The sequence below is a fragment of the Papaver somniferum genome, chromosome 2, assembly GCF_003573695.1.
Source record: "Papaver somniferum cultivar HN1 chromosome 2, ASM357369v1, whole genome shotgun sequence".
Taxonomy (NCBI): domain Eukaryota; kingdom Viridiplantae; phylum Streptophyta; class Magnoliopsida; order Ranunculales; family Papaveraceae; genus Papaver; species Papaver somniferum.
In genome coordinates this window covers 160,878,198-160,892,250 of record NC_039359.1, presented here as the reverse complement: position 1 = coordinate 160,892,250, position 14,053 = coordinate 160,878,198, and the positions used below count along the sequence as shown (strand labels likewise).

The following is a 14,053-nucleotide window of genomic DNA, read 5'->3' as shown; positions in this document are numbered from 1 at the left end:
CAAACATGAACATAGAATTTCTTTTAGCATGTGTGCCACGTTTACGGACACGAGCAGCTAAAGATATTTGGGTCCTTGATACTGTGAACCAAATTTAGAAGGCGTAAAGACTCTTTTTCTTTGCCATATCCGACAAACTCTTCTTTCAAAACCACTGTTTCCCAATCAGTTCACCAAATAAGTTTTGATTTTGTAAAGGCGAATTTGAACCCAACCCACCCTCTGTTTTCGGTTGAAGATCGGTCTCGCAAAGGTAGGGGGTTTTCTCTCAATTTTTCATTTGATGCTTTTCTTCTTTTATTGTACTGAATATGATTAATGCCTCCATGTTTATGAAGATCCATACGAATTTGCAAATGAGTATTCGAGATACTTGTAAAACCTATTTTAGTTCATGAATTTCTTTCAAAATTATCACTATTTGTTTTGATGATTTTTGCACAATTAGCAAATTGGTTTGAAAACCCAATATTTTTTTCTGTTTAACTATTGCATGTGAACTTTGGGTGAATTTCGAAGGTCATAAATTGTTTTACTAAGATTTAAAAAGCCCATGCGATAACCAACGTTTTGATTTCCATTAATAACCAACTTTTGTGTTGAATTTCTAAACTGGTCTGTTAAGTGTTTGCGGAAAGGACCGAACGAGCCAAGCATTCGAAAATTTGAACAAAAACCTCCTTCCTTCCAAAACCATGGTCTAACTCTTTTGGTGGTGTTTTTCTATTAATATTTTGTAATTTAAAATCTTTGTTTTTCCTCATTATACTTGATGTCTTTTTCATCCTGAACATGGAATTATCTTTACAATGAAAATGGTAGTTGTATCTTTATAATGCTTATACCTTTTCTTAATTCAAAAATATTTGCCTACAGTTTGGATTTTTAAAATAAAATTAAGTTAATGGAAGGAATGGCTACCCGTATGATCCGTTGATTTAACTAGTTTGACTTGTTTGGATTTCCATATTTGCGTGTGCTGCTTTACATATCAAACTTTTATCTGTAATTCAAATTGTTTGAAATTCCAGTTTTGCAAATTCGAGGCTTTCTCATGTTCATTTTAGACTTGTAACAAGTGCTTTTCTCTCTTAAATATACTTTTGGGTGCAGATTTACTAGCTTCTTGTACCTAATGATTTGGATTTTCATTGACGCATATGAATTGATGTATTTTCGGGTTGAACAAAGGTGTGTTAATAATTGTGTTTTTCTTATGGAACTGGCTTACTGGTAAGGTTAAAACTGCCGCACTTAGACTTGTGTTGTTTAATCGCCTGATTTCAGAGCTATCGGTTTGCATCGAAATGCATGTAAGAATTTACATTTTGGCGTTTTATTACGATGGGAAGCTAGGTGACTCTACTTTAGGAACGTCGGGCCTAAGTGACATCCCACCAACTCGATGGCTACCTGGAAGATCGTTGCGGCAACGATGGCTGGTAACCAGAACTACCCTGACGGTGGCTATGGCCATGTGAATAGTAGAGTAAATTTTGTTTGCGGCTCTTAATCTTTTTATGATTTACATTTGCATAAGAATTATATTTCTATATTTCTGTTTAGCTGGTGTTTTTGTTTATTATCCATGTTTAGTTCTCGCATCGTGTTTTTGTTGTTATACCCTCTACTGGGCATCCGCTCACCCCCTTTGTTTTGTTTTCCCCCCGCCGGGTAGAGCTTACGGAAGCATTAGCGCTATGAAAGTTAGTATTCTGTTATTTTTGATGTGTATATCACGGGGTACCTGGGTGTTTAGTTTGTTTGCCTTGATACCATGTCTTTTTTTTTGTACATTTTGCTGTTATCATTGGGGTCTTGTAAATGATCTTTATATGATCTGTAACTGAAAACTTGCCGGTTTGGTATATAATGGGTCCGTCTTGGGTGTTGCAACAGTGCTTTTGAATCCCTTTTGTTGTCATATATCTATATACTTCATGCATACTCATTTATGCGTTATTGAGTGTTTGTTTTGATTTTTTTCGGAACTCTTGAACTTGATTAATTTTCTTGATTTTTTCAAAACTCTTGAACTTGATTAATTTTGCTGCGTTGGATCATGGTATAAAATGTATATGTTTTCTCTACCGTTTTACTCTAAGCACCTTAAAGTCATTTCTAAACTGTGTCCTTCACTAGTTTCTTCTTATATAAATCTTTTCTGTTTATGTATCGTTTTACAAGTCGAGTGACGTGTTGGTGGGTTTGGCCTTGCTAATGGGTTGAAAATCAGCCCATTAGGAGGGAAAATTCACCAGTCCGTTACAGTTCTGATCTTTATCGTAAGCACTGAACCTTGCTACTTACTCTATAATCAACATGACTTATATGTCCGTATTCAACTGTGGAGTTTGAATTGTGGTAATTGTTTTTCTATCTACTTTGCTTACACTTGTTACTTATTTGATCGTGGAAAAGGGTTTGGTGGATATATTATGGATCCTAATAGTGGGACATTTATCAATGAGTTTGTTTTGGATCATGGGTACCAACTGGATTTGTTATTGCCAGCCGTCATTCTGTTTTTATTTGTGTGGTTGTCTTTGGAAGCTGAGAATAGTATTGGTAGTCGTAAGCTGTATAAGAGACATATTGTTGTGCTTCAGATTCTTTCGGAACAATGTGAAATCCTCTTGGAGGTCCTTCCAGCTTCTATCTCCAATGTGAACAGTCATTTTTATCTCCACACTACGGGGGCCAACTTTCAATTCGCGTCATTGAGGGTATTTCCTTTGAGATGGAAGTTTGCAGCAGATAATGATGCTCATCCCAATGATATACTGGAGCGAAGTCCTGGTCAGGTTACACTATGGCTTACAGTCATGGATTGTATTGGTAGTCAATTTCTGGGAGCTAGAATAATTAAGTGGTAGCTAGCCTTCTCCTTATATCCAAGGCTAGGTTTGAGTTTGCAAGGGTGTGGCACGACAAGCAAGGAAGAATTTTTCTTCTGTTTTGGTTTACAAGGGAGTCGCACTTCTTATACAGCAGGACTGCCATACAAGAACTGTTATCTACCAAGGGAGGTACAACATATCGGGGCATCACTACAACCTGGACTATAAGAAGTTCTCCACACCAATTGAGATGATAAGTACCTTAGCCTCCACCTTGTTCCTCACTGACATATTTACAAGTGAAGCTGCTACTAAAGTCTGCCCAGCTGCACATGTACCTGCCATATGAGAAGGTGTCCTACGACTAAGTTCTTCATCCTTGAGGACAAGGATGTTTCCAAGGATTGGGGAATGTCATGTACCTGCCATATGAGAAGGTGTCCCCTAGTCTGTTACTTGTTATCCCATATATCTTAGTAGTAATAATGTCGAGTTAATCAGTTAGTGTTTAATTGAGTTGTAATTGATGGTTTAGATGAGGCCATCTGGGGTGTTAATAACCGTTGGATATTCGTGGAGATACCTAGCTATATAAGGCAGGTCTGTAATGAGAAACTCTTAAGAAATGAATAATCAAAAAGATCGTTTTAACGATTTAGGATGTGTTCCTTGTGAACCAGAAGGCTTGATCCGTCAGGATTGAGAGATTATCAGCGTTTATGATTCAGTTCTTGTTATTGTACATCTAGGTACATAACACAGTCATTCGATCTCATTATTTTATGATTGATCTGTTTACATCTTAACTTAGGAGATGTATCAATGTGTGGTTTGTATTACACAAAAGATGTATAAATGATACATTAGCTGAAATATGATATAGATACCTGATACAGGGTTTGTAGTAAACATGTAAGTATGGTTCTATCCAGATACATTGGTCTGAAGAAAACTTCTTCATCTTCGTAGTACCATTAAGCTTATAGTCTTTTACATAAAAGATCACATAATGTCTCCCACGGGACGGGAACAGCTAGGCTGTTTGAGTTTCCGAATTTTCGGTGGATTTGTTAAAGCAGCTAAATATTCTCCTAGTTAGTATTTTGGTAGTAGAGGATACATGTTCATCCTGCATTCGATTAGGATTGTTTAGACAAGCTAGTCAAGAATAAAAATCTAGTACAATCAGAAGATCATTAAGAAATTGCACGGAGGAAAATGGGTCTGAGTTTCTCATCTAAAGGAAGCTGCTAAAAACATTAAAGGATGGTTCAAGATCTCTATGGCTAAAGATCGTATAGATATTTACAGTAATGACATCCAATAATATAAGCCCTAGCGGCTATAGAGGGGTGTTTGCTCATAGTGAGAAAAATAATGACACCGAGTCTTTCATCAAAAATGAGATGAACTACAAATGAAGAATATTTCATGTATTAGATGCAACCTCCTTTCCGATACTTGATTAAGTCTGGTAGTCACTGAAGGACTCGACGTGCATCTAATAGATATGGTTAGTTACTGAGCTTCTCAGTGGAAACCCGTGACTGATGTCTGCATGAAAAACCCCTGAAGGTTTTCGGTTATAAGCAAAATTACCATGTTATATGTATTCACTAAGGTTTAATAGAGCCTTGTATAGTTTGAAATGATCTAGAAGAATTTGGTACAATCATCTAAGTGAATGCTCATTAATCTTGGGATATGTGTTCAATCTTATATGCCATTAGTTATCACTAGAAAAGCAAAATTCTTGATTTGCTAGGTTTGATAAAAACAACCTGAACTTGGTTGGTACTCCTAAAAAACGCTTCAAACCACAAATATGCTTAAATCAAGATTTCGAGATGAAAAACTCGGTAAAACAAGATCTAAAGTTGTTGTTGACCATTTTGGCTAGCAGCCCATTAATTTCGTTAACCTTGAAGGTTTAGACATGTTTATATGGATAAGTTAATACGATTGCAGTTTTTCGATCTCATTCTTTTGTGATTGATCAGTTACATCTTAGCATGGGATATGATCACTGTGTGGTTTGTATTACACAAAGAAAGTATAAATGATACGTTAGCTGAAATATGCTATAGATATTTGATACTGGGTTTGTAGTAAACATATAAGTATGGTTCTATCCAACACTAATATCGAGACGTTGGTATGAAGAAAACTCCTTCATCTTCGTAGTACCATTAAGCTTATTCATTTACCAAAAAGATCATATAATGTCCCCCACGGGGAAAAGCTATACTGTTTGAGTTTTCGAATTTTCGGTAGGTTTGTTAAAGCATCTAAATATTCTCCTAGTTAGTAGTCTGGTAGTAGAGGATATATGTTCATCCTGTAATCGATTACGATTGTTTAGACAAGCTAGTCGAGAATAAAAAGATAGTATAATCAGAAGATCATTAAGAAATTGCACAAGGAAAATCAGTCCGAATTTCTCATCTAAATGAAGATGCTAAAGACATTGAAGGATAGTTCATGATCTCTATGCAATATACCGAGCACAATGATCTAGTGAGACAACCATGTATCAGGGAGACTAAATCCATAGAAGATTATGGATATTGGGAATGTTGGACATTACGTCATGTACTCTTTTTCTTTAGCCAAGGTTTTGTCCCACATGTTTTTCTTATCAAGGGTCCAATGAGGCATGCGTGTCCACTACTATAGGCAGTTCAAAATAATGTATTCTTTTTCCTTCACCCTGGTTTTGTCCCTCAGGATTTTCCCGGCAAGTTTTTAACGAGGCAATATCTGTGAGTCCCACACTGTTCTAAGGACTCATGTTTACATACACCCATGTTTTTGTCCCACTGTTTTCTTTTTATGAGGTTTTGAATGAGATAATTATCTTAGAACGGTGATCATCATCTAAACAGATGTATATCCATACATCTGTCGGGGTACTGCGGTTATCAGATGATTGCATGTATCATTTGATTCAGGTTTTCGCCGGACACGGTTTTTTTTTTTGACAAGATTTTAATGAAGCAAAATGTGCATCGTCACTGATTGTATTTTGAGCTTCAAGAAAATTTCCCAAGTGGTTATATCAACCAAATTTTGATAAGATAACATATTTCTAGTGAGCTTCGAGCATACAGGTTTTTCCCAGGTGGTTTTTCCTGAAAAAATGTTACCAAGGTAAAATGTTCTGGACGGTCGACAAAGTCTGAAGCATTAGTCCAGATTTTATTCTATCAGATTTTTCTGACAAAATTTTTAGCGAGACAACAATTTATGACAAAGAAATCGAAATGGTGGATATCCAAGGGGTAGTATTAAAATATCATTGGATATTGGAGTGGTTGTACACCTAATGAACACTTTTCTTAATAACTCAACCATTTTACTATTAAGATGGCATTTCCTAGGATGCCGGAGACCCATACTGCATCACCGGAAAATTTGCATTTTGTTCCAAATGCTGCACAATCATTGAAATGTGTGCAACATTAAATTTGTGATCCTTCTAACTTCATGGAAGTATTGAAATGTGTTCAAAATAAAAGCTCAGCTGTGAGAGAAGTTTGGTATATAAGTGCTTTTACAGTAATGGTAGAACTCTGGTTTACTAGAAATAGAAGCTGTTATGATGAAGAACAACCATGTTTGGAGACATTCAAACAGCAGATAATGCAATTCACAAAATAAAGCAGTATAAGAATGAAGGGTAAAATCAGGAGTTCTATTTAATATGAGCATCATGTCTATTTTTGGCATCAAAGGAGTTAAGGTAACTAATTTTGAAGTGAAAGAATGCATTTTTAGATTCCCTACAAATAATCAAGTACTTCTATGTTGTGATGGAGCTTCCAAAGGAAATCCTGGAATTTCTGGGTTTGGTTTTGTTGGAAGAAGTAGTATTGGTGGTTATCTTGGTGCAATGGCTGGAGGTTTGGGGGTGGCAACCAATTACATTGCAGAGGTGATGGCTTTACCATCTATTCATTACCATCCAAGGTACCTTCCCTGATGAAGAAACAGAAAGTCTTGTGAAAATCAAGCAGAAAATAATATTTCTTACTGGAGAGTGTGAATTCAGATTGAAAGGATACATGAAAAATGATGATTATGATCTTCAGATCCTGAGTTTCTTTGGAATAAAATACAGGAAAACATATAACCTCAGGGTGATGGAACTCAAATTCATTCCTCCACCTGAACCACAAATCTTAATTTGTTGTGATGGAGCCTCTAAAGGCAACCCAGGAATGGCAGGATATGGATTTGTTGCAAGACAAGACATGCAATTTCTCATTTCAGTAACAGGTGGGTTGGGAATTGCAACCAACTTCTTTGCAGAGGTAATGGCTATAGTCTGTGCTGGAGAATGGGTTGTTCAAAACAATTTTCTTCAAGTATGCTTCAGGTCTGACTCAAAAGTTGTTGTGCTTGCCTTCAAAAACAGGAAATTACCATGGTTTGCTATTGTCAGATGGAATAAGGTTAGATCTGCATTATCTGAATATGTCATAGAACATAGCTACAGGGAAGTCAATTTCAGTGCTGACAAGAAGGAAAAAGAGGAAAGTGGACTCAATAAGAGTTGTGTTAAAATCTATATTGAAAGTAACAACATTTCTTTAGAATCTCCTTTTAAAACCTGTTATAGATTTTATTAGGTAATTTTAGATAACTCCTATTTTTTGTTTTGATACTGTATTGTCTTTTGGGCATCCTCTTGTACTGATTTTGTTCTGATAGTAATAAAATCACAATTTTGATCGAGCAGGAAAAAAAAAAGGCATTTCCTGGGATGTTAATCCCATAAATCTATATAAAGGTTGATCCACTTCGTGTTATAACAAAGTATGTGTATAAAAAGACTAAACAAATAAAGTATTTTTTCTTTATCCCTTCGTCCCCAATGTTAATCCCGTATTTATATGCTATTAAGTTGCAAATATCATTTGTTATTTTAACTAGTATAAAGATTTAAATAGCTAGATGGTGTGGTATTTACTATTTAGTACGAGTGCAATAAGAAGAAAGTAACAACTTAATTATGTTATGTAACACCCCGATATTCGACAGTGGTTGGCCGAATGGAATATAAGTAATGGTGTGTCCTTTCCTAACACTGAGGCCTTTTCAGCATAATTAGCTTCAAAGTTGGCAGAAAACTATGCAGTTAAGCGTGCTCGGGCGGGAGTAATCCAGGATGGGTGACCTCCATGGAAATTTCTGCTGGATTATCGCAACGATGTCTGTTGAAAACCCCACACTGCCGGATAACTGCAGTGGTTAAGTGGGGACAATCTATATCGGTGGAAAGACGGGTCATTACAAATGGTATCAGAGCCGACGACGGATCACCTGCCGAGGGTGGGAAGGTACGCTGGACGGGGCTAGTCCAGGTGCTTCTCATGAGTGGAAGTGAACGTCGGAGATCCGCGCTTATGTATATTCCAGAGCCGAGGACGGCTCCAATTTAAGGTGGTGGTGTTGTAATACCCTGATATTCGACGATGGTTGGTCGAATGGAATATAAGTAATGGCTTGTCCTAACCTAACACCGAAGTCTTTTCAGCACAGTTGGTTCCAGAGTTGGCAGAAAACTCTGTAGTTAAGCGTGCTCGGGTGAGAATAATCCAGGGATGGGTGACCTCCCGGGAAGTTTCTACCGGATTACCACAACGATGCCCGTTGAAAACCCCACACTACCGATGACCGTAGTGGATAAGTCTGCCGGACAACTACATCGATGCCCGTTGAAAACCCCACACTGCCGGATAACGGATGACCGTAATGGCTAAGTGAGAACAGTATCGGTGGAGGGACGGGTCATTACATGTTATACCAAGAAAAACAAATAAAAAGGATAAGAAACATAATATATTTTCACATGCCCTAAAAGATAAAAAAAAGTGGTTGCTACTGACTTGAAGTGGGTTTTGTGTTTTGGGGTTCAAATCTGGAAGGCACTAATACAGACACAATACGATGCAGATGCGAACACGAATAAACTCTCAAAAAAATATGAATGGATACATTATGAAATTAGTGATTTTTTCCATATATATATATATATATATTCCCATATAATATTATATATATATATATATATTATAAATGTGATTTTCCAATAATACTAATAAATTATTCGTAAATAACATATTTGTGTACAGATGAGTATATATATATACTAATGGAATAATACAAATACAAAAAATCGAGTCAATTTTAATAGACATTTATATTAAAAATACTGTCTGACGAGAAGATGCACAAGTCCAAAAGTCAGACGCTTAACCATTTAGGCGCGTTCATACTCTCTTTCCCCGTTAGGTGGCTTCATCCACACCCTACATTTTATCCGTTTTGATACCCATGGAACAACATGGATCCCATTATTATTTAAGTCCACCAATACATGCATGACACATAGGCGTGGGTAAAGAGTGGGGGAAGGGGGCGGTGAACAATTTTCGGTGCAGAACCTCATAAATATCCTACAGTGGAACAAAATTAAACATGAATGTAGTCCGAATAAGGATCACTTTGGTAAGAAACTAGAATCAGAGCATTCGAGCAACAATAAGTCATCCATTCAATAGCTCCACCCCGCCACTGTGACGTCACAAAACTCAAATTTTTGATGCATTTTCAAGTTCATCCTAACAATCATAGAAATTCTTATTCTATAATCACCCATCTGTTTAATATCCTCATCAATTTCATCACCAGGTTGTTCAAATTCATCACCATTTCTAGTATCAATTACTCTCAGGCTAGAAATAACTTTAACAGTACCATTCAAAGAAAAGATTACACCAAACATAGCAGTATCTTGTTCATCCATTTTACAAACCATAAAACTGAAACCCATTACCAACATCATTACCAGAAACCCTATCCTACAGACACCATAGAATTTACAAACCAAAAACAACAAAATACTTACCTTACAATTACTACCACTTCCAACACTTCTCCAAAACTAGTAACAAAGAAAACACCATCTAAAGCCGGCCGAAAGGATAAGAAGATCAAGTTTGCCATCATCCAAAAAAAGATTCAGAATACTAGGAGGAAGCATCGAGAAAGACATTTTGAAAAAAACAAAATTCAGAATACAGAATTAGAATGATAAACTTGCTCCCACTAGATTTCAGATATATACATCTGTCAACTTCATTCTCAACAAAACCGTAAGACGACACTACTTGATCGAATTTCAGATCCCACTGACGGGAGGCTTGCTTTAATCCATATATATATTTCTTTAAGAAACATACCTTACCTTCTTGACCTTTAGATGTAAAACCTTTTGGATGTTCCATGTATATCTTTTTATCAAGATCAACATTCAAAAAATCCGTTTTCACATTCACTTGATACAATTCTAGGTTAAAATGGGCCACCATCGCCATGATAATTCTAAAGGAATCTTTCTTTGAAACCAGAGAGAAAGTTTCTTCATAATCAACCCCTTCTTCTTGAGTAAATCCCTTAGATACAAGCCTAGCCTTGTGCCTTTCGATACTCCCATCAGCATTTCGTTTGATTTTGAAAATCCATTTACAACCAATTGTTGTTGCACCTTCAGGTAGATCTACCAAATCCCATACGCCATTCTTGTCCATTGATTCCAGTTCTTCATATGTGGCAGAAATTCAAAAATGAGAGTTCTTTCCATTCACTGCTTGTGAATATGTCAATGGTTCTTCTAAATCATCGACATTTCCATCTGATTCTACCATAAAGGTACTAAAATCGGGTTTAACGACGATTTTTATTGGTCTAGTAGATCTACGAAGAACCATTTCCTCCTTTTCAGCGGCTCTAGATGATTCTGGAATGTCAGCCGTTGATTCTTTTCGAACTTCAGTTGCAATCAGGTCAGTTGGATTCTCTTCTTCAAACACAATTTGGCGAGATTCACTCCCACTGATTTGATCATCCTCCAAAAACTTAGCATTATTAGTTTCAGCAATCTCAACAGGCCTAGAAGGACGATAAAACCTATAGCCCTTTGATCTGTTTGGGTAGCCAACAAAGAAACAACTTGTAATGTGTGAATCAAGAGATTTTTCAGCAGGATTGAATAGTCTAGCTTCCGCTGCACAACCCAAAACATGAAGATGATTTAGACTAGGTTTTTTACCTGTCCAAAGCTCATAAGAAGTCTTAGTAACTGCTTTACTGGGTACACGATTTAGAATGTATACCGCTGTCTTTAAAGCTTCTCCCCAAAAGGATTCAGGTAATGTAGAGTTACTTAACATAGTGCGAATCATATCTTTGTATGTTCTGTTACGTCTTTCAGCAACCCCATTTTGTTCCGGTGATGCGGGAGTAGTAAACTGAGGTACAATACCATGTTCTCGCAGAAATTCAAGAAGTTTTCCATGAGATTCTCCATGAAAATTAGATTTTCCATAATACTCTCCTCCCCTATCTGATCTCAAAACTTTAATTTTCTTCTCAAGTTGGTTTTCAACTTCTGCCTTGTAGGTTTGGAGGACTTCTAGAGCATATGATCTTTCACGAGTAAGATAAGCATACCCATAACGCGAATAATCATCTATAAATGTTATGAAGTATCTCTGTCCACCTCTAGAAGCAACCGTAAAAGGACCACAAATGTATGTGTGCACAATCTGAAGTAAGCCTTGACTTCTAATATCTGTTTTCTTTCTTGATTTAACAAACTTTCCTTTAATACATGCTACACATGTACTGAAATCTGAAAAATCTAGATGCGGTAGTATATTTTGCCTTACAAGCCTCTGCATTCGATCTTTAGATATGTTCCCTAAACGTTGATGCCACAACATAGAATAATTCTATGAGTTTAAGCTTCTTTTAACACCCTTAGAAGTATCAACATTCATACAAGACGTTGAATTCACAGATTTAATATCAACATTCATCTTATAAAGATTATCTTCATTCGGCCCAAAACCAACCAGTTTAGAGTTATGAAACATACTAAAACAACCACCACCGATGGAAAAAGTAAATACCTTAGAGTCGAGTCTACCAACTGATATCAAACATCTTCTTACAGTATGTACATAAAATACATCAAAAAGATCCAAAAAACTCCTGTTATCCAGAGGTAGATGCATGTTTCCAATAGCTTTAACTTCCACTCCTTGAGCATTTGGCATGTATAGACACCGCTCTTCCTTACTTAGATTCCTATGTCTTGTGAACGCCTGCAAGGAATTAGCAACATGAATGGTTACTGCGGTGTCTAACCACCAAGTATTTAAAGGAGTACTAACAAGATTAATCTCAAAGCACATCATATGAAAATTAGTACCTTGTTGTTTCTTTTTCAGACAATTCTTATACTTAAAACAGTCCTTCTTTATGTGGCATGTGTTCTTACAGAAATGACACTTAAATGGGAACTTCTTACCATCCTTGTTAACTTATGGATCATTGTTTGTGTTTCCTTTTTCTGTTCTTGTGGTTTCTTATTCTTTCCAGATTTCTTGAAATCTTTCTTGCTAGGACCAGCAATAGTAAAATGTGCATACTCTTTAGTTTCACGTCGTTGCCTTTCCTCTTCTTGCACACAATGAGCGATCAATTCATTTACATCCCATTTTTGTCACAAGTGTCGTAGTTGACCTTGAAAGTCTCGAACTGCTTAGGAAGTGAATTAATTGCAAGTTGTACTAGAAAATCATCATTTAGATTCAAATCCAGACCCCGTAATTTGTATACTAGATCTGCCATTTGAAGGATGTAATCTCGAACACTACCTTCACCATTATACCGCATTGAAGTCAGCTGATGATGAGTGCTAAAAAGTGCATATTTCTATATATTTTTCTTGGCATTTAACTCATCTTTTGTGCATTATTTCTACATTTTATCCCATATTCTATATTTTCTTTGTTTTCAAGAATAAATATTTTTCTTAATTAATTTTGCATTTTTAGGTAATAAATAAAGCTTGGATGAATCGCGGAGAGAAAAGAGTAGAAAAGTGGTGAAAAAGCCGGGAGGAATCACGCAAGGAAGCCGCGAAGAATGTCGTGCGCAAGACCAAAAGGCTAGAACTGGGCTTGAAGAGGAAGAATTGTCCTTAAAGAAGATATGGGCTTGGCATACCCAAGGCCCAAAACCCTCACCCAAATCCATTTCTTATATCCATACCCGTTTCCCTTTCTAGCCGTCAGATTGGATCATCTCAGCATCCTATGGTCGCAGCATCGCCAGTACATCAAAGTATGAAGCTCATGTCTAACAATACAACACCTAAATCCATCTTGAGCCGTCAGTTTCGTTGTATCAGGCATCCGACGGTCGATACCATCCTCTTCACTTGTAGCCGTTAGATCAATCTATCATTTCCGCATCCCACGGCTCAGTTTTGCGAATCATCGAGACTTGATGCATCCGCTCAACACCCAAACACCTAACACCTATACCCGCAAAACAAACGCACCTTTCTTCCCAAAACCATCGACTCCATCTTCTCCATTCCGTCTGCAGAGAAAACTCTGCCACCACCATCACCTCCACTGCCCCTTCTCAACCACCACAACTCCCACCAAAAGCCATCATAGCTTCTAACAACCACAACCCATCATCACTATCCATTTGAGATCCCACCATAGAATAAGAACTGTGCTTAATTGAGAAAGGAATGAGAGTTAGCTAATTGAACCAAATTAGCCTGTGATAGGTTGTGCTGTAAGAAGACAGCCTATGCTAGGGGTGAGTTAGGAAGATTAACTGATAAATCATTCTTTGTAGTTTTCTATGGAAAGGAACAAGAACATAATTTGAATAAATATTGCCTTAGCATAGGATTAAGAAGGTGGATTCAAGACCCTAGTAGTGTTACCACAACTGTTTTACTTTGTTTCTTTGGCTCTTTACTTCACTGCCTTAGGCTCATTGCCTTTGTCTCTTTACTTCACTGCCTGTCACTAGCTCAGAACTATCTAGGAAACTTCAACTCACACACACCTTGTCTCTGTGGATCGACCCTGCTTGCCCTGTTCTATACACTAGACCCTGTGCACTTGCAGGTATCATTTCTGTGACTCTTTTAGAGAGCCACCAAGTTTTTGGCGCCGCTGTCGGGGACTCGGTGGCGGTGCCTTGTTGTTTCTCATATTTCCCTTTGCTCATTTTCTTGCTGTTGCTCTTAGCTTGCAGCTGCACTTGCATCATTTGCTGTTTACATTGCATTCTTTTTGTTTGCATCTTCATCTAGTTGTTTGCTTGCTGTTCTT

General features: G+C 37.0%; 1 long non-coding RNA gene across 1 annotated transcript; it reads left to right on the top strand.

Moving 5' to 3' along the window:
• The first annotated feature begins 36 nt into the window (after nucleotides 1-36).
• On the top strand, nucleotides 37-3,494 carry LOC113349580. The gene is made up of 3 exons (XR_003360282.1): nucleotides 37-253; nucleotides 1,114-1,191; nucleotides 1,288-3,494. It is a non-coding gene; the product is annotated as an uncharacterized LOC113349580 (long non-coding RNA).
• Nucleotides 3,495-14,053: the final 10,559 nt, after the last annotated feature.